The sequence below is a fragment of the Colius striatus genome, chromosome 14 (assembly GCF_028858725.1).
Source record: "Colius striatus isolate bColStr4 chromosome 14, bColStr4.1.hap1, whole genome shotgun sequence".
Lineage (NCBI taxonomy): Eukaryota > Metazoa > Chordata > Aves > Coliiformes > Coliidae > Colius > Colius striatus.
This window is the reverse complement of record NC_084772.1, coordinates 19,959,035-19,981,652: the sequence shown is the minus strand read 5'-3', so window position 1 is coordinate 19,981,652 and position 22,618 is coordinate 19,959,035. Positions and strand designations below refer to the sequence as shown.

General features: G+C 48.6%; 1 long non-coding RNA gene across 1 annotated transcript; it reads right to left on the bottom strand.

The window, feature by feature from the left end:
• Nucleotides 1-3,960: 3,960 nt before the first annotated feature.
• Nucleotides 3,961-22,154, bottom strand: LOC133626756 (uncharacterized). The gene is made up of 3 exons (XR_009819754.1): nt 21,804-22,154; nt 7,394-7,597; nt 3,961-5,116 (listed from the first exon to the last, which is right to left on the bottom strand). It is a non-coding gene; the product is annotated as an uncharacterized LOC133626756 (long non-coding RNA).
• Nucleotides 22,155-22,618: the final 464 nt, after the last annotated feature.

Below are 22,618 nucleotides of genomic sequence, written 5' to 3'. Positions count from 1 at the left end.
TGCAAACTGGATGGGATCATAAAGGTTTTAGGAGAGGATCAGGGATGGAATCCCTGACTCCCCAGCAGATCCCAGAGATCCCAGATGTTGAAGAAGGGCTTCATGACTATTCAGGTTTATTTTATCAAAGCTACAGGATACCCTAAAACCACCTTGTTCATTTGCCCGTGGTCCTTGCAGGACTCCGTGTCAATGGTGGCCTCAAAAGCCACCATTGACACCATCAGGTCTGAGTTGGTGTGGAGGACTGAGATCCCTCTTCCTACTGCTTCTTCCACTTGAGGCTGGGGAGGAAGCAGTCCTGGCCCCAATACTGTTCCTCTGATGATGACTGTCACTGGCACATGTTTCCCTGCGCTTGGTTTCCGATGCTGCAGGACATCCCTGTTGCCCGGCGAGTGCCATGTGGGTATAATCAGTCTCAGGCAATTTATTTTTACTACCCTGTGTAAACACTGTGCTGAAATTATCACCATGATTTAGGAGGTGACAGATTTTTCTGTTAGTCATTTCTTTCTTCTTTTTGGTCTGTGTGTTTTGTTCTTTCTCTACACCTTCCACTCCACCTCTGGAATGACACTGCATGAGCAACTCTCACACGGGTTTCCCCAGCGATGGGACATGCTGTTGAAGCCTGATCCCTGTCTCTCCAGGCTTTTCTAGATGCTTTCTTAGACACTGCAAGAAGGAGAGGGTAAAATTCTCTTTCTCTTCTGCCCAAAGACCATGTTGTGCCGTGAAATCAGAAGCATCATTTTAAATGATCTGCTCAGAGAGACATAATCACCCAAATACAGATGAAATCACTTAAAAATTTTTGAAGCTGGCAACCTCATATATTTTAATTACAGACTACAGTGATATTCTGCTGAAAGCAATTATGTTGTAGCTCTTCCCACACACACAGGCAGTCCCAGTTGTGCTCCACAAAGACTAGTTAAGGCATCATGTATGCATATCTTGTTTTAAAAGTCCTTTTTTTTCTCCCCTGGTACTTTGAAATAAGGCAAGAAATCCAGCATTCTGGACATGGCCTTGTTGTATACACATGGGTGTGTTTAGGTAGACAAATGTAGGTACATTGATTGCAGCAGCAGAAACACGTATCTGCCACGACAACAACTTTTTCCCCCTCAAGCTTTTTGAATGGCCTCTTGTGTTTTTGCTATGAAAACGGCTGTCCCTGCTTCGTCAGGGCTTTTTAAACCTGCCATGGCCAGAAAAGATACTTCTGTTTAAAATCAGAGAAACAACCCACTAAAAAGCTTCAAATGAAAGAGATCTATTTCACCAGGTTGGACCGGCCAACAAGCCTGGCTTGCTGAAATGTGGTCCAGACACTCAGATACAGTTCATGCTACTGATACCCCTTGCTCTCCCTTCAAAATTAGCCCAGATGAATGGGGCCTTTTGTAGTGAGGAAAGAAACAGGCAGAAATCACAATAATCTCTTTCTAGCCAGGCCTCTGTAGCGTGGGGTGAGTTGAGGGCTCTGCCTGCTGCTGGAGAAGGAGGAAAACAGCAATTTCTCAGCGGTTTCCTCGGCATGTTGGAAACTGAAGGAGATCTTCCCGCACGCAGCTCGGTGCCACCTTGGGCTGGTCGCTCCTGCTGACTCTGTTCCAGCCATTCAAATACCATGAGGTTGTGTACTGCAAATCACATCCTTCACAGCTCAGCACAGTGGCCTCAGCAGGTCTGTCCCAGCCCAAAGCCGTGGTACCCCTTGGGTGGTGCACCTTCTGGCTTTGGAACACGGTGGCTTTTCCATGCATGCTTCCTGGGCCAAAGCCTTTGCTTTTGATGAGAAGTTATACTTCTTTCCTGTTATTCTAAAACTAAGTACTTTGCACATTTGGGAAGTATTATTAAGAAATAGTCTGAGTGACGGTCCGTGGTTGGAATGAATGTCTTCCAGTTCTCAAAGTGTCTAATTACACGTTCTTCAGTGCTAACTGTACAGATTGTTTCAAATGTGCAAAGACCTCTTGTTTAAAAAGGAATAAAGACTGAAAACCCTCAGCTCATCCCTCTGGAGTGAAGGTCTGGGACTAGACAAATAACCCAAATGTCTTCTGACTCAGCAAAGCTCATAGTTCTGTACATCTTCTGCCAAATACCCTTGAAAGAATAAAAACCAGTGGGCCAGATGCTGCCTGGTGTAAATCCAGATCATCCCTTTTATACAGTTCCAGTATTCCCCATCTTAAAGCTAAGTCTGTCTCTAAGTTAGGCCTATGTCAATTGAAGACAGGATTAGACAAGTGTAGGCAACCCTGTTTTAAGAGGAATTGTGCCCCACTTCACTTGCAATCCCTGTGGTGGGGATGCTGTGACCATCAGCCTGTTCCTGCTCTAGGGTGATGCAACGTGAAGTGGGCACTGGGAAGGGCATCAGGCTAATATGTTTCACACCAGAGATGTGGCATGGAAGGAGAACATGCATGGAATCCCTGCCACGTTGGCAGAAAAGAGTGATGTGGTAAGTTATTGTAATTTAGTTGAAGAGGAGAAACTGTTTGGAGGCATATTTCTATGTCATTGCCATAACCAGTTTAGAAAAACAAACACACCCTGCAGCTGATCATTCTGATTACACTTTAAAATGCATTGGGTGCGTGACAGGGCAGAGAGGAGAGGGGCAGAGCTGCTGGTGGGGCTGTGAGAAAAGCCAGCAATGCACATCATCCCTCAGTGTCTGAGGGACAAGCTCCAGGAAGGCACCAACAGATTGGTTGTGCTCCCAACTGCTGCTGACCATCACATCAGCCTCAATTCAAGCCCATCACAAGGGGATTTTTGTCAGTCCTTGACTCTGGCCAAGCTCAAAATAAGAGTTTCATGGTTATCAGATCTTTTTCCCATTGTCAGACCATGGAGGGGAAAAATAATGTGGAAAAGTGGGAGGAGTGGCTCAGGTGAGCACCCAGCTCATGGCAACACATTGGGCTTTGTTTTGCAAGGGTGGTGTCAGGCAACAGCCTGGGCTGATGCTGCTGCTTTAGTGGCTGTGTTCATTGACTTCTCTGAGGGATGGACAGGTCTAACTTGAATGGTGACCTACAGGACTAGACGTGGTATCCTTCGAGACTGGGCGAGCTCAAACTGTGATTTATTTTTCTTTCCTGGGGTTTGTGACTGAATCAGACAGGAGAGAGGAAGTGAAGGTTTGTTCTTACTGAAGATTTATTTCGTTACATCTGCAACAAGTCAAGAAGAGAACAGGGTAGAAAGGCTTTTGGTTTTGGGCCTGGAACAAAGCTCAGTAGTTGAGATAAACAAATGGGGGGAAAGGAATTATCAAAGAAAGAGCTGGCCACAGACTTTGTTATGAGCTTTACTTTAACAAGCTGAGAATCTTTGGTAACTTAAACCAAACTGAAAGTGGACCAAATCTGCAGGGTAAAAGGAAAAGCAGATAACTGAGATACCAGAAAATGTCCTGTCTGTCTGCTTGGCTATCCTGTCTCTCCTATGTTGCTCTTATACATGGAGACAACGTCAAAAACGTCCCAAACTTTGGATTAGAGGAGTCAGCAGAGTTCTCAGGTGTGTGAGTTGATTTTGACAGCCATGAACAAGCTCTGTTGACTCATTCATCAAATGAAATAGTGATGCTCTCTTAGTTTTTGCAACAAGCACCGAGATGCCCAAAAACAAGGCAAAATATAGTACTGATATTTGACCTTCCAGGTGTGATGTGTGGATAGACAAAGAGCCAGAAGCTCCATCTACACACAAGACTTTTCTCTGAGTTAACTGCAAAATTTTCAAGTGTTTTCTTGCAAGTGATTTTCAAAAGCTGTTGCAGAACAACAATGGCACCTTGTCCAAGTTTCCACTTTGGTAAGCAGGTGTTAATAACTCCTACCCATTGCTCAGGCCAGTGTAGGAGCTGGATTACTTCATGTAGGTCAGCAGAGATGGTGAAAAACAACAAAAGATGTGAGAAATACAGCATTTGTCAAAAAAAAAGCCCAGAATTTATTTTTCTGTGGAGATCAACAAAACAAAACAAAAGTGGAGAAATGAGACTTTCCTTTGCACAGTGTGAAATGAACAACAGCTAAAAACACTCAAAAGAATAAACTGCATGTTCACTAAATTTAAAGGAATGACTGAAAATGAATGCCAGTTTGCTTTTCTAGTGTTTGCAAATCCTGAGTCACCAAAATCCCTTATAACACCTCCTAAAAAGCTCAGAGGAGCATGTCAGTCACAGTTACCCTCCACATACCCTTAGGACCACAGTGTTCCCATTAGGAGGTCCATGTCTCAGGCTCTGGGTAGGAGAGATAATCCCTCTAGAAGGCAGATCACCCCACCACTGGTCTGACGACATTTACCAGTTACCTGCTCTGAGTGCTCCTTATCTCACTGATACCCTATCAGCTGTGTCCAGGGCAAGGCTGGTGAGATAGCCAAGTGGCACAATTAGTAGTAATTAGGCTAATGAGAAACCTGCAGTGGTTCCTGGGATGAAGTAGGTCCACGTCTTCTGGTCCATCCAGAGAAGCTGGTGGGGTTGGATGGCCATTTGCCTGGTAGCACCTTGCTAGGGTCTGCTGCTCCTGAGGAGGCTGATGGGCTTGGCAGTGTTTAGGTCAATGTTTGGAGTCAATGATCTTAAAGGTCTTTTCCAAACATAATGAATCAATGATTCTATGAAATTTCAGTCTGATGGGAAATTTGGAGAACTGGAAAATGTGTCCCTCTAGCACAGTGATGAAACTGTACCAGACAGTAAGCCACAGAGCCCTCAAGATGACCCTCTCATCAGCACATCCTCTAGAAGAAGAAGAGGAGGAAGCCACAGTAACGGTGAGGTTTGGGTTATTCTGTACATGCACAGACTGATTTGCACGGTGGCCCATTTCGGTTGCCAGGGGTTGGGGAGGGTTGCCCGAATTACTTCCTCCAAAAGCTGGCTTTGCCTACATTTCCTAGGCACTCACCCTTGTCCTATCTCCAACCCAGAGCTCAGTCCTGCAGCGTGGCCAGGGATGCTTTCCCTTCTCCGCACGCAGGCGGCTCATGCGTGGTTAAATCCTCTGTGCATGACATCTCCGAATGAATGGCTTGGCCGTGACAGTCCTCGGTGTTGCTGGCCAGAAACCTGTAAAGCAGAAGGGAAATGGTTTTGGTGGCAGAACTACAAATACTCACTAAAGCACAGCTTGTTTCGGTGCTTTTTTTTAATGTGGTTCTGTGCTGCCTTTTCGTCCCCTAATTCACAGCAGAAGTGAAGCAGAGTGTAGTAGAGATTGAGCATGAATCCTTTTGCCTTTGCTTAATGGGAACAATTACAGAAGTTTCTTCTTTTTCTTTTGCCAAGCTGTGATATGAAATCATTTGCTGGGTTCCTGTTTCCATGGAAACAATTAATTTCATACCCTTTTTATATTGCACATCAATGAAGTGATTAACCAAAGGAAGGCCAACACTTCATAAATGTATTGTCTCACGCAATAATCAAGTAGCTACCAAGTACCACAGCTAAATGCACTTAGAGTGCAATGAAACAGGCTCCATAAAGCACTTACAAGTGTGTGAATATGTATTGATCTGATATGGCACATCCTTTATGAGCCAAAATACCAAAAATACCAAATGTGGGCGTTTAGGTGTTGCAGCATTTACTGGCTTTTGAGTAAAGCCTCATTTTCTTAAAGGATCTGGTCACCTTGAGCCATCTCCAGGAAAGGGTTTAAGAACCTGTTGTGTGATGCAGATGGACTTCAGCTGCCAAGAGTTGACCGTCAGCTGCTGGTCCATCTTGCAGGCAAAGGCAAACCAAGGGCAAATGATTTGCAGGACCTCCTAGCCCTGTGGTTAGTGTAGTCATAGGGATGTGCCTGGTCCTGGGCTTTTCTCCAAGGACTCTCTACATATTTTCTCCTTAAAACAAAATATACAAAGGGTCCATCCGGCACAGAGTGGAATTCAGGACTCTGCCTGCTCCCTCCCTAGCACATCTGGGAGCCTTTCCCTCACAGAGCTGAGCAGCTGCATGGTGAGAGAGGGAGGGAGGGAAGGAGGAAGGGAGACTCCCATGCTCTGCCACGGAGGAAAGCAAGGGCTGAAACAGGAACTGAATTCAGGGATGTTGCAGTGAGTGGCTCAGGTCCGAGGCCCTTCGGTGGGACAGGACTGCAGAGAGGTGCAGCCTCCTGGGTGATGGGCAGAGGTGACTCCCCAGACTTCAGGCTTAGTAGTACGGTTCTGAAAATAAGCCACTTGCTTAAAAGGCTCAGGAGGAGTTGCTTATATTAATGAGCAGTTAGGGAAGAATTCACCATGACACCCTCATATTGGACCTTGAATCCTTGTTTCACTGGACAACAGACTGGAGTATTTGCTGATACCAACCCTTAGACAAAGGAAATAATGTTTTCCCCTTGATTCAAGAAAGGTTTATACAGAAATGATTGTGCAAAATAAATTAATAAGCTGATTTCAGTTTAGCAACTGAAGAAAATCAGATTTTTGCTTGGAGAGCTCCCTTTTCCCCCTTCTCTTTATTGAAATATGTGCTGGGAAAATGGTGTGATGCACACAGAAACAGTCTCTCCCTCTTCCTGATGGTCACATCACGTTCAATGACCCCTTCCACAGCTATTTCTTGGATGAAGCCACTTTGTTGGACTTTCCAGGCAAGTGCAACAGAAATTTCACAAACTTGCACATGAAATCGGTTTTTTGACCTGATCCCAAAGGACAACATTTCTACAGGGCAATGGTTCATTGATGGGTACAAAACAGACCCTAGCTGTCCAGAGCAACAGTATTTTCTGTACCCCTGTCTGCTGACAAGCTAGCAGGTGGTGAATCACAGCATGACACGAGAGTGAATGTTCTGTGACAGATGGAAGCAATACACAGAGCTGTATCTCCATCCATTTGTGATGGACACCTATCTACTTCCACCTGACAGAGATGTTTCTCCCCTTCTCCTAAGTGCCTCCCCTGTCTTATAGCTTTTCTGCTTATTTATACTTCCCTTTGGCTATGCCACAGCATCTCAGCTGCAGCTCATGCCAAAAGCATCCTTGTTGCCCTCTGAAGGAACCAGGGATAAAATGATGGCTAGCAGGGCTGGCTGATTTACCCAATCCATCCTTGCTCCACTTGGACCAAGTTTTATGACCAAGGGTGTAGAACATGCACCTCTCACCCACTCTCACCCAGAAGACTTTGCAGCTGGAACTGTGTCTGTACCTGATGCACATTTACTTGCAAACAATGCAGATGGTCAGCAAATCTGGAGAGGAGAGCAGCCTCAAGTCTGCAATTAATGGCCAGTGTAAACATCCCCCTGAAATCTCTTTGTAGAGCTAGCCTCAAGTGTCTCTCTGCTATCCCCCACTCCCTTTTTACCACCCAACCTCCTGACCTTGCAGAAATATGTCTCAGGAGGGTCAGAGCTTGAGCCTGGAGCAGATGCTGATGACTGGGATCAGGGGTGGGTGGCCCAAGGGCTGGACAGTGCAACATTCCTGTACAGGGTCTCTGGATGAGATAAGGCAGCCCCACACTGTGATTTACTCCAAGGAAGCAGAGTCCTGTTTATTCCCTGGCAGACGAAGCAGGAAAAGTCCTGTAGAATAAAATCCTTTCAGTCAGTAATGGTGTGCTTTAGAAAAACATCTAATTGTCTATAGCTGAAGGCACCAAGTCGATCTGGAGCACAAGCCCTTGCTCACAGCCTCCAGGCTCAACTGTGCTGGAACATACCAGGGACTAAGTTCATTTATTTGTGCTTTGGTTAACCCTGGGCCAAACCCTGCTGGGTTTGCAACCTTCTCCTGGTTGAACATCAGTAGCAAAGTACCAAAAGCAGCAGCACTTCCAAGTGAGGAGAGACCACGTGAAATACTTAAATTTCAGGGCTAGGGGAGGGTCAAGGCTTCAAAAATGGATTGATGTCCTCTGCCAAGGTGAACATACATCTATCTAGACAGTAACTCCAAGGGCAGCTGATTTGGGCCAGCTGGGAAGAGAGCAGTCAATGTTAAAATATTCTCCATCCCCTAACACTCTCTCTGGAAGCTTCACTGGTGGCTCTTCTCTCCTAAAACCACTCTAAAGAATAGACTTGCAGTGGGTCAGCAGCAGGTTCTCTCTCGTGCTGGAGATATTTAAGCCTGAAATTGACCCCACACAGTGTGGGTGCTTCTAGCTTCAGAAAAGAAGCAAACTGAGGTTTTAGGATTGAAGTTCTGGTCTGGAATGCCTCATAGTCAATCTTTTTACCTTTTTGGTTTTTAATCTCAATATCTCTAGTGTTTGAAAAGTCATAACTCAGCCACAAAACAGGTGGCTGCAGAAGAGAGTATGAGTTCCCATACCAGTATGCAAACCCCTTGGCCAGTCTCCATGGAGGGAAACCTATGCATCTTCCAGCGTCCCTCCATCCACACTGCAGTGAAAATATAATCCCATGGCTCACAGCTAAGAAAAGATGATGATATCAATGCATAAGAGTGGTTGGCACGAGCATCAAAAAGGCTTTGGACTGTGCACAGCATGCCCACAAGTTCAGCAGTACATGCATCTGCACACAGCCACTCCCGTAGTAAAAGCAGTGCTCTGCCTCTAGTCTCCCTACATCTACATCTGGTCCAGATGCCTCCAGCCCATGAGTTCCCAACAAGCCACTTTACCAGACATGACTTGCTCTTCCATGCATCCCTCTGGTTGGAGCCAGCCAATGGCTCAAGGTCCTTGCCTATAAAATGGCTTTTCAGCACTGGTGGGTAATTGTTGAGAAATGCATTCAAAGGATGAGATGTCCAGATTAGTCTCAGTTATGACTCTACATCTAAGTTCACACTGAGAATTGACATCAAACCCAGGACTGAATTCTTTTGATGTATGAAAAAACCTCCATCTAGTACAACAGATGACTCTGGAATTTGAACACACACACGTCTTTTTTTTCCCCCCATATATTTGATTACACAATTTCTTCTCCCTAGGAGAACACCAAGTTTTCTTCTTAGGGTTTGTTTTAAACAAACCAAAAGAGGTAACACTAATAATCCATCCCACAGCCTGTGACAGTTCCTTTCCTTGCCTCAGCTTTAACCCTCTCCAAGGAAGCTCATTGGAACGAATCAGGTAACAAATAGAAAACACACAGTTTACTCAAGAACGTGCAACTAAGAACTCTTCCCTTGGCAAAACAATAGGGCCATTGTATTCCTCATCTGAGCAGCCAGCAAACTCTACTAGTCTGAGGCTGTAATGAATTAAAGGCTTTTCTGCAGCAGATAGGATTGTTACCAAGGAAAGCACGTTGTCTGGGCGGCTGCAGCACGCCAAGCGCACGCAGTTGTGTTCCCAGCATAGTCACAACTTGCAAAATAGTGGAGGAGAAGGTGATTACCCGACTTGAGTGACTCAACCCTATGGTAATTTCTCCCATTTCGTAGGATATTGTTTCTCAATAACGTGGTAGGAAGAATACTCAGAGTCAAAACGGCTGCTGCTTTGACAGCAGAGCTTGAGAGCCTGGTTGGATGGACACAGAGGCACTGACAACTCCTCTGCTACCCAAACTGTCACTATTGGTGCTTGTTAAACTCTGTCCTCACAATGTTTCAAGGCTCAGCTGAACAAAACTGTGTCTGACACAATCTGTCACAGGTGATGGACTGGCTTTGAGCAGGAGGTTGGGCTGGCAGTAGCAGTAAGGTAGAGGATGAGGTATCAAGGCACTGGAGTTGACCTTCCTGCCATTGAATCTCCTTGTGCAAGGTACTAAACCTTTCCTTGGCTTTGTTTCCAGCTCTAGCTAGTCTGCCTGGGCTATACTGAATGTACACTCTTCTTTCTGGTTAGTCAGCCTGGGCTATACTGGATGTACACTCCTCTTGTGGCTGGAAGCATAGAGGCTGCCTGGCAATAGGTATGGGGCACTTTCCACCACTGGGAAGCTGTAGCTATTTGAGCAGAAATGGTTAAAACTGGTCTGTTAGCACATCTGATATGCCTGTAACAGCAATTAGAGCTTACTGTGAGACAGAAGAGATCAAATCCCGGCGGTGGAAATTCGGAAGTGAAATGCCAAGAACAATAACTAGAACAATGTCATGAATTTCCTCCACCACACTGCTGAAGGAGTGTGATGGGGAATATTTTGATGGGCCTAAACAGCTCAGAGCATTGGTTTCACTTCGGAAATTCCAACTGAACATGCTCGATGCTTGTGGTTTGTTTTTAAATGTTAGCAATGGTTTGAATTGCTATCAGGGGCTTGTGTTATTGGAGCAGATCCTGGGCTCCCACCTTGTTGTTCCACGAGCTCCAAACCAGTAAGTTGCTTAACAGAGCTGGGGAAAGGGAGCTGAGACCTGGGAAACAGGCTTTCTCCTGCATCTCCTTTCCCAGAGAGCACACATACCATGTGTCACGTTGAAACTGGATGCACCTGCTAGAGGAGCTGTGTGGGGGCAGACGTTATACACCAGTTATAAATCCTTAGGCTATCAACAGCCTTTAGTAAACATTTGGACAATCCTTCCTACCTCTCAGTCATCCAAATATTTGCATCATGCAGGGCTGCTAGCCGTTTCCTGACACGCTGCATAGCTAAGAATATCCTGGGACCTCAGGTCGGTTCCAGCATGCTGTGATGGATAATCTTCTTGGGTGAAATAAATGGCTTGGGGAGAAAGAAAGAGAAAAGGGGGAAAAAAAAACCCCTATCTGTCTCCTGATAATAAATCTGGGTCAGGATGGAGTGAAACAGCTTGGAGTTGTGAATGGTATTATTAGAGAGCTTTTAGGATGTGATCTGAAGCAGCCAAGGGTTAATGATGAACAGCCCTGAGCTCAATTAGTGGATATACTTCCCTTGGTGACTCGGACCACTTTGGACCAGGCTCTTGGAGAAATGGTTGAAGATGCTCCTGAAAGCTCTTCCTTCCTGCTCTGCTGAGCACAGGGCTGGAAGTAGATCGAGCCAAATTCGGATGTAAAATAGGAACCTGCTGCACTGAAGATGGGTTTGGCAGCTCTTCCTCCAGACCAGAGCATCTCCCAGGTGAATTGCAGGAGGAGCTCACTGCAACACACAGGGCTTGTGATGTCTGTGCAATTCATTTAATGCTGCAGTGCTGCCAAAGAGAAAGAAGACTTTTTATTTCCTCTTCATGCAGGAAAGCAGCTTGGATTCTGCTTTAGTGGTTAACTGGGCTTAGCAGTTAATTGAGTTTAGCAGTTAATAGTCTTAAACACAAAACCCATGTTATGTGATTAAGATTAACGTGATAAATAACAACCTTAGGAAGATTAAACTTTGCAACACAGTAATTTCAGTCTTCTACTGAATATGTGGCTGGTACTTTCTGGCTAAATATACACTCTAATAAGCCAGTGGATTTTCTGATAGCGTAGGAAACAAAATAATCACCTCTCAGTTTAGCTGCAGGATAAAGCTGCTGGGGTGTGATGTGGCTTTTCCACTGCAGCTTCAGTTCAGACCTTTTGTTTTAATCTCCTCTCTGCTCTCAATAAACCCACCAAACCCACGACAAAGAAAAGCGACACGGCTCAGTGATGTGTGGTTGTTGAGGCAGAGGGTGATGAAAATGTTTTCTAACTGTGATGTGAGGCTAACTCCATGCAGAGGGCTCATCACACCCTCCCCCCAGGTAACTCCCTTCTGCCACCCCACAGTTTCTCCAGCATCTCTTCTCCCCTCCACCTGGGTCATTATTTCCTTTTGGGATGCCCAAAACTTCAACTCCTCTTTGGACAGACTAAACAACAGCTTCAAAGTCGCCTCTCTTCCCTCCAGCCCTCACAGAGGTGGGGAAAGAGCTGGTCCCAGATGGACAGGAGAAAGCCAGTGTCACTGGGGAGGGCAAGCGGGGCTCCCGGGGGGTGCCGGGGAGCAGGGATGTGGCGGAAGCATAAAGCACCTGTTGGGAGGCTATTTAGGGATTAGCCAAGTGCTGACAGACAAATTGGCAAGATTAATAAGAGCAATCAAGGCTGTGTGGGCTCGAGTTGTGAGCTGACATTAATGTGACATCACTTTCATCTGCTTTTGCCTCACACTGCATAGAAGGTCTGCGGCGTCATTAGTGCTTCTAGAGAGCAGCGCGGTCGGATGTGGGGGTCAGAGGAGTGGGAGGGGGGGCTCTGGGAGTGTGCATACGTGTGTGTGCACACGTGTGTGTGTGTGTGACAGCGTAAGGGACAGCCCTTTGTGTTCATCCTTTGGCTGGTCACCACGCAAAGGCTGCCCACAGTGACCAGCACAAGGACTGTCCCTGCTATGGGACAAGTACCAGCAAGAGACTGTGAGTTTGGGGGGTCCCAGGACACCCTGCTCTGCTGCCACCCATCCCTTGCACCTCTGTAGGGCCTACCTGGCCCTAATAGCATCACAGTTACTAGGTTATCTTGGTGACACTTTTTCCAAAGCCACCTACTCTACTGGATTTGGGATTATTTTTTCCCCTCTTGCAGCATCACTCGGAGTCACTTGAGAAAAAAAAGAACAATGTCTCCCCACACAAAACTAAAGAAAGAAGAGGAGGGGGGGAGAGGAATCATGGAATAAAGGTTCATTCTAGGTGCAAGGAGAAAACAAAGAAACTCCTCTGTGGTCACATTAAGACCCATGCTGGCCATCTCCTCTTCAGTGCAGAGATTGCTTGACACTCTAAAGATATTTTAAGAGAGAAAAAGCTGTTTTCAGAGTGTCCCTCTGCCTCCCAGATGTGGGAAGAAATCCCTTCTGCAGCTCTAGAACAGCACAGACATTGAATGGGGAAAACTTGGGGTAGTATTTTCTCATTTTCCTTCTTTTCCCTCGTTTTCTTGAATCCTTTCCCTGCTCAAGATTCCCTTGCCCCAAATTTTGTCCACAACCCCTTCCAACAACGACTTGTTGACACTCCTGTTTTCTTTGTGCTTTAGTCAATGAGGAATCATAACAGTAGTAAAACACCCGAATGTCCAAATCCTGCAGGTCTGCCTGGCTCTGCCGCAGAGGCTCCTCCGCCGAGAGCTTTTGCCCACAAAAGGAAAGTGTTGAAAAGGAACGAGATGCCAAACGCTGCGCTCACATTTGCTCACAGAGCTCCTGGGGGGGGTGGAGAAACCAGCTCTGTGGGACCTGAAGTTGATCCCTCCACGCTGGGAAATTATCAGGTGTGGGGGGAGAAAAAAAAGTCTGTTAAGAATCTCATACTTTGTTTTAATTAGCAGCAATCCAAGCGTGCAAATGCAAACGGGGATAGGAAAGAGTCGAAGAGGCAGGAATTGGAGAGGGTTTTGTTACAAAAAACCAAGAATGAGCCTGATCCCAAAGTGAGATTCTGAAATCAAAGTAAGAATGAGGATTGCTGCTCCTCCATAAAAAAAATCCCACCAAAACTCAATCCAAACCAAACACAACCAAACAAAAAAATCCTTTATATTCTTATTTTAATGTAAATTGATTCATTGATTCCTGCTTAGTTCGTATTTAAAAGGACTGGAATTATAGATATCATTTTTTTACCGTCCTAAACGGGCAAATTACCGGCGTTTTGGTGCGGGTTTCAGATTCTGCCTCACTCCACCCGCCAAGAACAAACCCCTGAGCTCGACCCGTCCCCACTGCAGCCGAGGTTTTGTAGGACAGGCACCTGGAACCCCTCTGCGGGGTCGGGGGGGACTCGAGGGGCGTGAGTTGAGCCCCCCATTCTCCTGCCCACCTCCGAGACCCCAGGACTCATTTTCGTTGTGTCCTCCTGGGTAATTCTTGGAGATGCTTTTCACTACAAGTCTCCTCTGTCTCTGCTCAGCAAGCCGGGAAACGTAGCTCCGAAAATGGGGGGAAGGGGCGGCACGGAGCTCCCCAAAAATCCCAAAGGTCTTTCTGCTGAAAGTAATACATTTAAGGGCTGTGTTTTTTTAAATACTCCTATTTGTTCCCCAAACCAGATTAGGTTTAAAATATACAGCTTAGACCGATCCGGCAGCAACATCCCGGGCATCCAGTGGTCTGTTTGTAATCTCAGCCTTTTTCATTAACATAAACACTACTTCAACCAAAATATACACGGCCACCTACTAAGCCATGAACTCAATGAAGAGCCGGTCTCGGCGCAGGGATTAAACCGGGTTTAACGGGCGCGGAGCAGCCGCGAACGGCGGGGCAGGAGCTGCGTGGAAAAGCCACGCGGGAATCGGTGTTAAACGAGTGTTGTCGTTCGTGTCCCTGCGCAGGTGTGGGGGGAAGTGTTGAGGGGGGGTACAGGCAGAACCCTTTCCACACCGCATATTCCCTGCTCCGGTAAACGATAAAACATCGACCCAAGTGCCCCTGACCCAAACTAAACCCGCGGTTACCGGCACCGGGAGCGGGGCCGCCTGCCGCCCGGGGAGTCGGTACCGGGCAGCAGGTACCGGGGCACCCGCAGCCCCGACGGGCCGGGCCGGGCTGTTTTGCCCGTGGGGGTGTTTCCTTCCCTGCTCACCCTGTTTTCCAGGGAAAAAAAAAATACGTTGTCTTATTATTATTAATTTTGCAGGAAATTAATATCCCTTTTGGTATTTGCTTATGCTTTTGTTTGGTGGGGTGGGGTTTTTTTGCTTTCACGTTTTCTCCCTCTCAATCTCTCCCTTTCTGCCTTTCCCTCTTTTCTCTCTTTCTTTTTTCTTTATTTTTTTTCATTTTCCTCTTATTTTTCTCCTTTTTTTTCCTTTTTCTCTCTTATTTCTATTTTCTCTTTATTTGTTTTGCTCTTTGTCTTGTTCTTTCTGGCCCTTTCTTTCTCTGTTCCTTTCTTTTTCTTTTTCTTTTTCTTTTTCTTTTTCTTTTTCTTTTTCTTTTTCTTTTTCTTTTTCTTTTTCTTTTTCTTTTTCTTTTTCTTTTTTTTTTCTTTTTTTTCTTTTTCTTTCTCTTTTCTTTTTCTTTCTTTTCTTTTTATTTTTCTTTATATTTTCTTTCTCTTTTTCTTTCTTTCTATTTCTTTCTTTCTGTCTTTTTGTCTTACTTTCTTCCCAGTTTCTCTTCTTTCTCTCTATTTTTTGCTTTTTCCCCTTTATTTCTTCCTTATTTATTGTTTCACCATTTTTGCCTCTCACTTTCCCTGTTACTCCATTTATTTCTCCATGTCTCTCTTTCGCTCTCTTGCCCTTCATTTTTTGTCTTAATTTCTCTCTCTCTCCCTCCTTTGTTTCTCTTCTTTTCAGATTTTTCTTTCTAGATCTCGTTCTTTATATATTTTTCTTTCTCTCCTTTTCCCCCTTGTGTTTCTATCTTTCTGTACAGAGCTCTGCTTGTCATTCCGTCTATTCCGTCTGTTCTTTCTTCATCCTCACTCCCTCGTTCCCTTTTCTTCTCCCCGCTCCGGGACAGTCTCTCTGCACCCATTTATCTATTTCAGTATTTTCAAGTACCCCTGTTCACCACTTCTTGGGTTCTGGGGAAAACCAACCCCAGGACTCCACTCCAACTCGGCTTTAACGATGCAAAGAAAATGCCCTTTGCTGATACTGCAGCGTAAATGTCACCCCATGCCTACATTGGCTTTAATCACAGCCGCGAGCATTCGGATACCCGCGTGGGTCAGACCCACTCCCCTGGCAAGGCCAGGACTCTGACAGCAGATTTCGATACGCTTTAAGGGCTCAGCATCGCGTCCCGACGGCCCCGTCGCACGCGTGGGGAAGGACACGGGCAACCCGGGACTGCCTCTGCCCCGGGCACCGTCAGCTCCACAGCCCCGGTCCCGGCTGCGCTGCGGGGGGAAAGTCCATGAGTCCACGATGCCTTGAGTGGAGTGTAAAATTCGATCGTTTCCAAAAGATAAACGAATAATTGTGGAAGAAAAGTGATTTTTCCTGCAATCTCAGCCCTCGTGCAGCCGCTTTCCTCACAGGACGCCCGCAAAATCTTCTGGGGAAAGGGGTTTGCTCCCAGCGCCCTGGGGGGTGGCCAGGATTCCCCTCCACCCCACCCGTTTTGAGGGGATTAGAAGCTAAATGATTTCGGATCATTTGAAGAGGTGGGATTTAGGGGAGTTTCGGAGCGCGTGTCTGAGAGCGCTGTGCAAAAAAAAAGCAATTAAAATAAGTAATTAAAAATAAACCAGCGGTCCTGGAAACAGGAAAAGCAAACCCATCCCTAGGATGGTTAGTCGAATCTTTAGTGAGTTCTGAGTCCAATTTTAATGGTTTAGGGGTGGATTTTTGGATAGATTTCTTCCCTTTTCCTCGCCGACTTTCGCCCACTCCCGCGTTTCCCCAAGAAACCCAGATGGGGGAAGATGGATGAGCCCGTCCCCGTTATCCGCCTGGTTCTCACAAAAAATACCCCTCAAACCCCAAAACAACCGCTTTGCTGCAGGAATCGATGAACTTCGAGGCATAATAAACAGCGCTTCCCACCTTGGGTCGGGTGTTTCACGCACCCGCTGAGCATCTCAACCGAGCAAGCTGTTCTTTGCACATTATTTAAAGCCCCTACCCCCGAAAAATCGCTTTTAATATTTATCTAGGGACCGACTGGCCAAAAGGGACCGTTTTACAAAACGCCTTTCTGATTTTTCTAAGGATGAAACAATTTTTTAGTGTATTTTAAGTCTCTGTGTTGGTAATTGCGAAGCAAAGAGAATCATGGAGCTGTCGCATCCCGTCGTGTGGCTCCAGAGCCTGCCGGTGCTCTACAGGGTCCGACAATTAAGCGATCCAGCATTAGTTGTGAGTTTAATCATTAATAATAATAACGACTGGAAACAGTTTCTGTCGCGAGAGCTCCCGAGGAAAGCCACCGCCAGGTCTCTGCAAAGAAGGGAGCAGGGAAAGGGGAACTGAGGCTGTTTACAGATGTGATTTTTCATGTTATATGTGGACATGAGTCCTTACATCCACCTCTTTGAGTTGGGGAAGGGGGGAATGGAGTTTAGATGAAGGGTTAATTACAGAACCAAGGTTAAAAAAAAATCAGGAGGTTGCCCTGGGACACGGGCGGTGGTTGTGCGGTTGGGGCAGAGGGATCCTCCGAGGCGGGCAGGCAAAGCCTGCTGCAGCCTCTCTGACCCGGGCCTTGGCCTTGGCCGGTGCAACAGCCCCCCCACCTCCTCCTGCGTGTGCCGTCCCTTTGCCTGGGAGCTGCAAGACCGCTGTGCAGCCCAGCCTGTAGCAAAGCACTCAGAGAAATGGCCCACGAGTGGGTTTATTTCCCACAGGAGGGATGCTCCGAGTCTCCCTCCAGTAAAGGACGGCAGGTTGGTATATACCGACAGGTCGCTGTCATGGCCCGAAGTTGATTCTAACCTTCCCCGTTCATCCCGGAGGAGCTTTGCCCTCAGCATCCTTCACCGGTAACCGCTGTTTTTGCCGCAGCCCTCCCCACGGGTGATCGCTGCCTCCTGCGTGGATGGCTCTGCCGCCTCAGCCCCCTCTCCTCGCAGGGCAGGTGACATGCCACAAAGAGTGGTGGCTGTGGGAGACCCCAGGGACACCTGCCCTCCCTCTTTCCCCGGGGCCTGGGTAATGCTCCTGCCTCGGTGATCCCTGGCAGGACCGTGCAACACAAGGTCCTTTCTCCCTCTGAGGACCCCACCCGCAACCACAGCACCGGGAACCGACCCGAGGCTCTCTGCACGGTCGCGGAGACTGTGCGGCTCTCCCCAGTCCGCTCCATCCCCGCGGTTCCCTCTTAGGGAAAGGGGTACCCCCAGCATACGGGCGGGAGAACACGTCCAGGCACTGCCAGCTCCCGGGGTTGAACACCGACGGGCATCACGGGTCCTGTCCAAAACCCGTCGCGAGTTTTTTTCCACATCTCTATATTTAAGCGCAGAGAACGAAGCTTGGCTGTTATTTTCCCCGACAAAATATCGTACCCGTGGTTTTTGGTACCCGTGGAAGAAAATAATCCTCTCTAATTCGGGCTATTCCGTTTTCATTTCTCTCCCCTCCCCGTGCAGAGGGAATTTGTGTGGTGCCCCGACACGGGGAACTGGTGGCCTTTGCCTGCCCTACACTAAAAATTGCCCCCTCCGCTAGCACCAGAACGATTTCGACGGAGTTTTGGTTTAAAGATGAAAAGAAAACAACGAGGGGCGGGGGGAAAAGGTTCAATAAGGCTGGAAGTAAGGCTGAGCCCCAGGAGAGCCCCTCACCGTCCCTGTTCGGCGGGGATTGCTCTGCTTGGCCCGGCTTTACGCTCAGGGAGACGTCGGGGACTGGACGTGCTTCGCGATCCCAAAAAACTCAGCGGATCGAAAGGGTTTTTTTTCGGCAACACTGTCCCCATTTTATAGCTAACTCGCGGGAGTTTGGGGCTACAAAAGCTGGAAGTGGCTACTCATTTTATTTGCGTGCCACATAACTCTGCCAAGGAGCTGGGAGGAGGTGGCATCGCTTCCCGAGGGTCCTGTTTCATGTGGGGTCTTGCCCAGCATCGGGCCCCGTCACTAGAGTAGCTGCCCAGAGGAGATAACTTGTCCGAGAAAGCTGAGCAATACCAGTCTGGATTTACACCTGGATTTACACTTAGGGCTGCTTTTAAGGGCAAATTTGTTCTCGGAGGGATGGCCGAGAGCATCCCTGGCCGGGCCGGCTCCCAGCTCTGCCCCGCCTCAGCCCCGTTGTTTCTCTCGGTACCCGAGTCCTCGGCTTTGAATCCCAGCCAGTCAAAAAGAATCCCTCGGGGAAAGTATTCTGGCTATCCATCCCTGCGCAGGGATATATAAATACCCGGAGATATTTGGAAGATCTCTGTGGGAAGCGATTGTGTCTGAGTGGTAGAGCTCGGAGCTCATTATCGCTGGGAGCGATTTGTATCGCAGGGACCGCGTCCTGCCAGAAAACTCGGACAAAATCCTGCGCTGAAGAAGGCTGTAAATTCCTGTGCTGCAATATTTCATCGAAGGACGTCATGGAAAATGTGGGCTTGGGTTGTAGGGACAGACTGGAGACGGGCAGAGGGGGGGAAATGGAGACAAAGTGGGGGCGAAGTGTAACATTTTCCCTTTTTTTTTTTTTAACGTTTTTTTTTCTCTTTCTGACCAAAGTCTGAACTTCTGCCTCAGGGACTGCGCCTGACAGCCAGCCCGCACCTCCCCGCACTCTCCTTAGGTGCTTCGGCAGCTCCTTTTCCCACCCGCTCCCCATTTCAGCTTATTCTTTCCCCCTAAAAAAACCTCTTCTAGGTCTCGCTGGGCCCGGGCTCTGCCCGCACGGAGCCATCCGGAGCTGAGCCCGGTGCCACCGGGAAAGGGTTCACCCGCAACCGGGCACACGCGTGGAGCAGTGTTGCCACGTGTCGGTCATACAAAAATGATATGTGCGTGTGTGAGGAGTCCGTGTGTCCTCACAAATACCAACTCTCCCTCATTCCCAGCTCCCCCCTTCTCCTCCGCAGCCTTGAGCCCCTCGCTTCAATGCACCCCCTCGGCCTTAAATAAACATTTAGGGATCAATTCGCTGCGGATTTCGGGCCAGTGGCCACGGGGATGGCCGCGACTGGGAAAAACAAAACAAGATTAAAAAAAAAGAGGGGTAAAAAAAATCCCCAACCGAAGGAAATGGGCTGGTGCTGGGGAAAAGGCGGGGAGGGGGAGCGTGTTTCTGCGGGTGGTGTTAATGCAAAGCAGGGGCAGTGGGAAGGGGGAGACGAGGTGGTCACTCCCCTCGCCTTGGGTGGTCTGGGCTCGCAGGAGCACCCCAGCCCCCTCCGAGCAGCACCCAGCCCCCCTATAACAATACCACCGATATCCATCGCCGTGCTCGGGTTACACCCGGCCCGCTCGCGAAGTTGACTTCACTTAAGCAATTAGCTAGTAAAAATACCTTCGGCGCAGGAAAAGGAAGAAAGCTCGGATTTGTCTATTTTTACACAAAACACGGCCGAGGTTCGGGGAGGGGGCGGGAAGGGGAACGGGTTTGGGAAGAAGCCTGTTGGGGAGCGCAGCGGGGCCGGTCGCAGGGAGGTATATGGGGGGGCCGAGCCGGTAAAACGGGCTCCCGACGGGGCCGGGATGAGCAGGGCTAATTGCTCCTGATGATCTTTTCTTTATTATCTTTTTTTTCTTCCTTCCCTAACCTCTGCCATGCCAGAGGCTGGGGCCGGACTCGATTAAACCGCTCAAATCACCAGCAAACAACAGCAAAAGTGAGTCCCCTTTATTGGCGGGGGCCAGTCAGAACTTCAACCCGGAAACTTTCCCTTCCTTTCCCCTCCAAAAATCCACCCCAGGCCCACCGTGAACCTGAAAGTGTTTCCTGGACCTGCGCGGAGGTTTTATAAGCAATAAAGTGTCACTACCAACCCTTCTCTCCATCCTTCTATGACCGGGTCCGTCGTGCCCTGCACACTCTCTCGTACATCAGACACGACCCGGACCGGTTTTTCCTCCCCCAAACTCTGTTTTCCCCTATTCACGGGGTCCATTTAAAACCCTCCACGGTTGCTGCTGTTTCCACCTCGAGGCCTATAAAAGCCGGGGTTTTATTTACTATTACCATTTTAACGTTTGCTGGCTATAATAAATACATCGGAACCCAAATTTTCACACTCCGAAAAGACACGGCGAGAGCGACAAGGGCTCCGGTGCAGGGATTGGCGTTGTTTGAGGGGGAATGGTTGGATTTTTTTAGGGTTTTGGGGTGTTTTTTTGCTCGGAGATATTTTATTTCCGAGTGGAAACGCTGCCGGTGCAGACGAATTTGAACGTGGGTTTTACACGAGCTCTTTGTGTTGTGTTTCAAGCTTTATCCCCAGGTGTTTTGGGGCACGTGGGGGAGATTCAGTGGCAAAGCAAAGAAAAAACACCCTTTTCGCGGGAGGGGGACGGGGGGGAACATTCGATGCGGAGCGAAGCTCAAGCTCAACGATGCGCTCCCCAAGTAAGAAATAAAGAGAAGTAGAGCGAGAAATGGAGAGTTTGTTCTGCACCAGCCTCCTCGAGGCTGTAAGTACCCGAGGAAGGCCATCGCTTCCCGGAAAAGAAAAGCGATTTGGGGGTGGGTTTTTTCCCTTCGGCGCACTCTGCTCCACGTCCAGCAGCCCCGGATGGACTGTAGTAGCGGACACAGCCCCCGCGGGCAGCCGGAGCAGCCCGTCCTCCTCAAATGAAAAGCTCCAGAAAGAAAGTTGTCCCCCCTCCTTCTCCCACCCCCTGCCCAGCTACTTGCCCCCGGCTTCGGGTTTGCCAAAGGCTGTCCCCTGCCTGTCTCCGACCCCAACGCTCCCTCCTTGTCCCGGTAACGGGAGGGCCGGTGCTTTCTGCAGGAGGATTTGTTTTGCGGGGAGGGGGTAGATGATAGGAAGGGGACGGAGAAAGGGGAGGGAGGGGAAAAAAAAAAGCCCCAGCTGTGACATCCCTCTTGGTTGTATCACAGACGTGACAGGCGCCCCGGAGGCTGCTCACAACTGCCCGCGAATAATGCGGAGAGAGTTCGGGAACGCGATCGGTATCTTTCTTTTAAAAGGTATTAAATTATCATTAAAAACTTTAAAAGCGAATCTGGAAGAAGAGGGGCTTGGGGGGAGTGTCCCCTCTCTCTCTGCAGACGGTCGGACCCGCAGCATTGCGGTGAGGCCTGTAACGGGGCGGGGGGGAGAGAGGTTTTTCTCTTTTGATTTTTTTCCCTTCCTTTCCCTCTTCCTTTCCCCAATCTTGCAATCGAGCAGGCTGCAGCAGCCAGCACATCTGCTCTGCTCCCAGCCAGAAGCCCTGAAAGCTCCTGCAGCCCTGCAACACCCCCCCTCCCACCCCACCCCCGCCTTCATCTCCCGGAGCGCGGGTTTCCACGCAAGAAGGTGACAAAGGTTTCAAGTGACTTACCTTGAATGACAGCTTTCCTGATGGGACGTTGCTTAAAAGAGTAGTGGGTTGGTTTGGGGTTTGGGTTTTTTTTTTTTTTGAGGGGAGAGAGAAGGAGTCTCTGTCCCCCTGCCTCCCTATTCTCCTTCCCCCCACCCCCAATGGCATCCCCCGGAGCTGAGCATCAGCCTCCTGGCATTCAATTCCAAACGTTCAGTATGGATTTGTATAACTCCCCACCACCACAGAAAAAAACTAAACAAAACCCAACCAACCAACCCACTTTCAGCCCTAAAGCAGCCTCGGAGCCGGTGAGTGGTCCGACGGCTCGTTCCCATCCCCGGACCGGCGGCAGAGACAGAAAAGGGCATTTCGAGAGGCAGCAGAAGTTTTCGCCGATTTCTTTTTATTAAAGCACCCCCGAGCCCGTGTTTACATTGCACAGTATAAACATCCTGCCCGGGCCCGCCGAGCTTAAAAGAGCGCACGAAGAGGGGGTTTAAAGTGGGTGAAAGCTCCGCGCTGCGCGGAGGCCGCAGTCGGGACGCGTCTCCGCTCCCCTGCGCGCCCGCGGAAGCTGACGCGCCCCGACCCCTTTCTACAGCCCGCGTGGGGCCCTTCCCGCCCTCCCCCCCGTGATTTTCAGCAGAAGTGGTGGGGATTGAGGGGACACAATGGGGCAGAGACGGCAGAGGGGAGGGTGGCGGCAGCCCACGCAGCGCCGCGGTCACGCGTGACACAACCCCACATCTATATGAGGCGGGCAGGGACGCGTCTCGCAGTCCCCGGGTCGAGCAAAGCAGCGTGGAAAGGGCTCTTTAAAAGCTGCCCGCCAG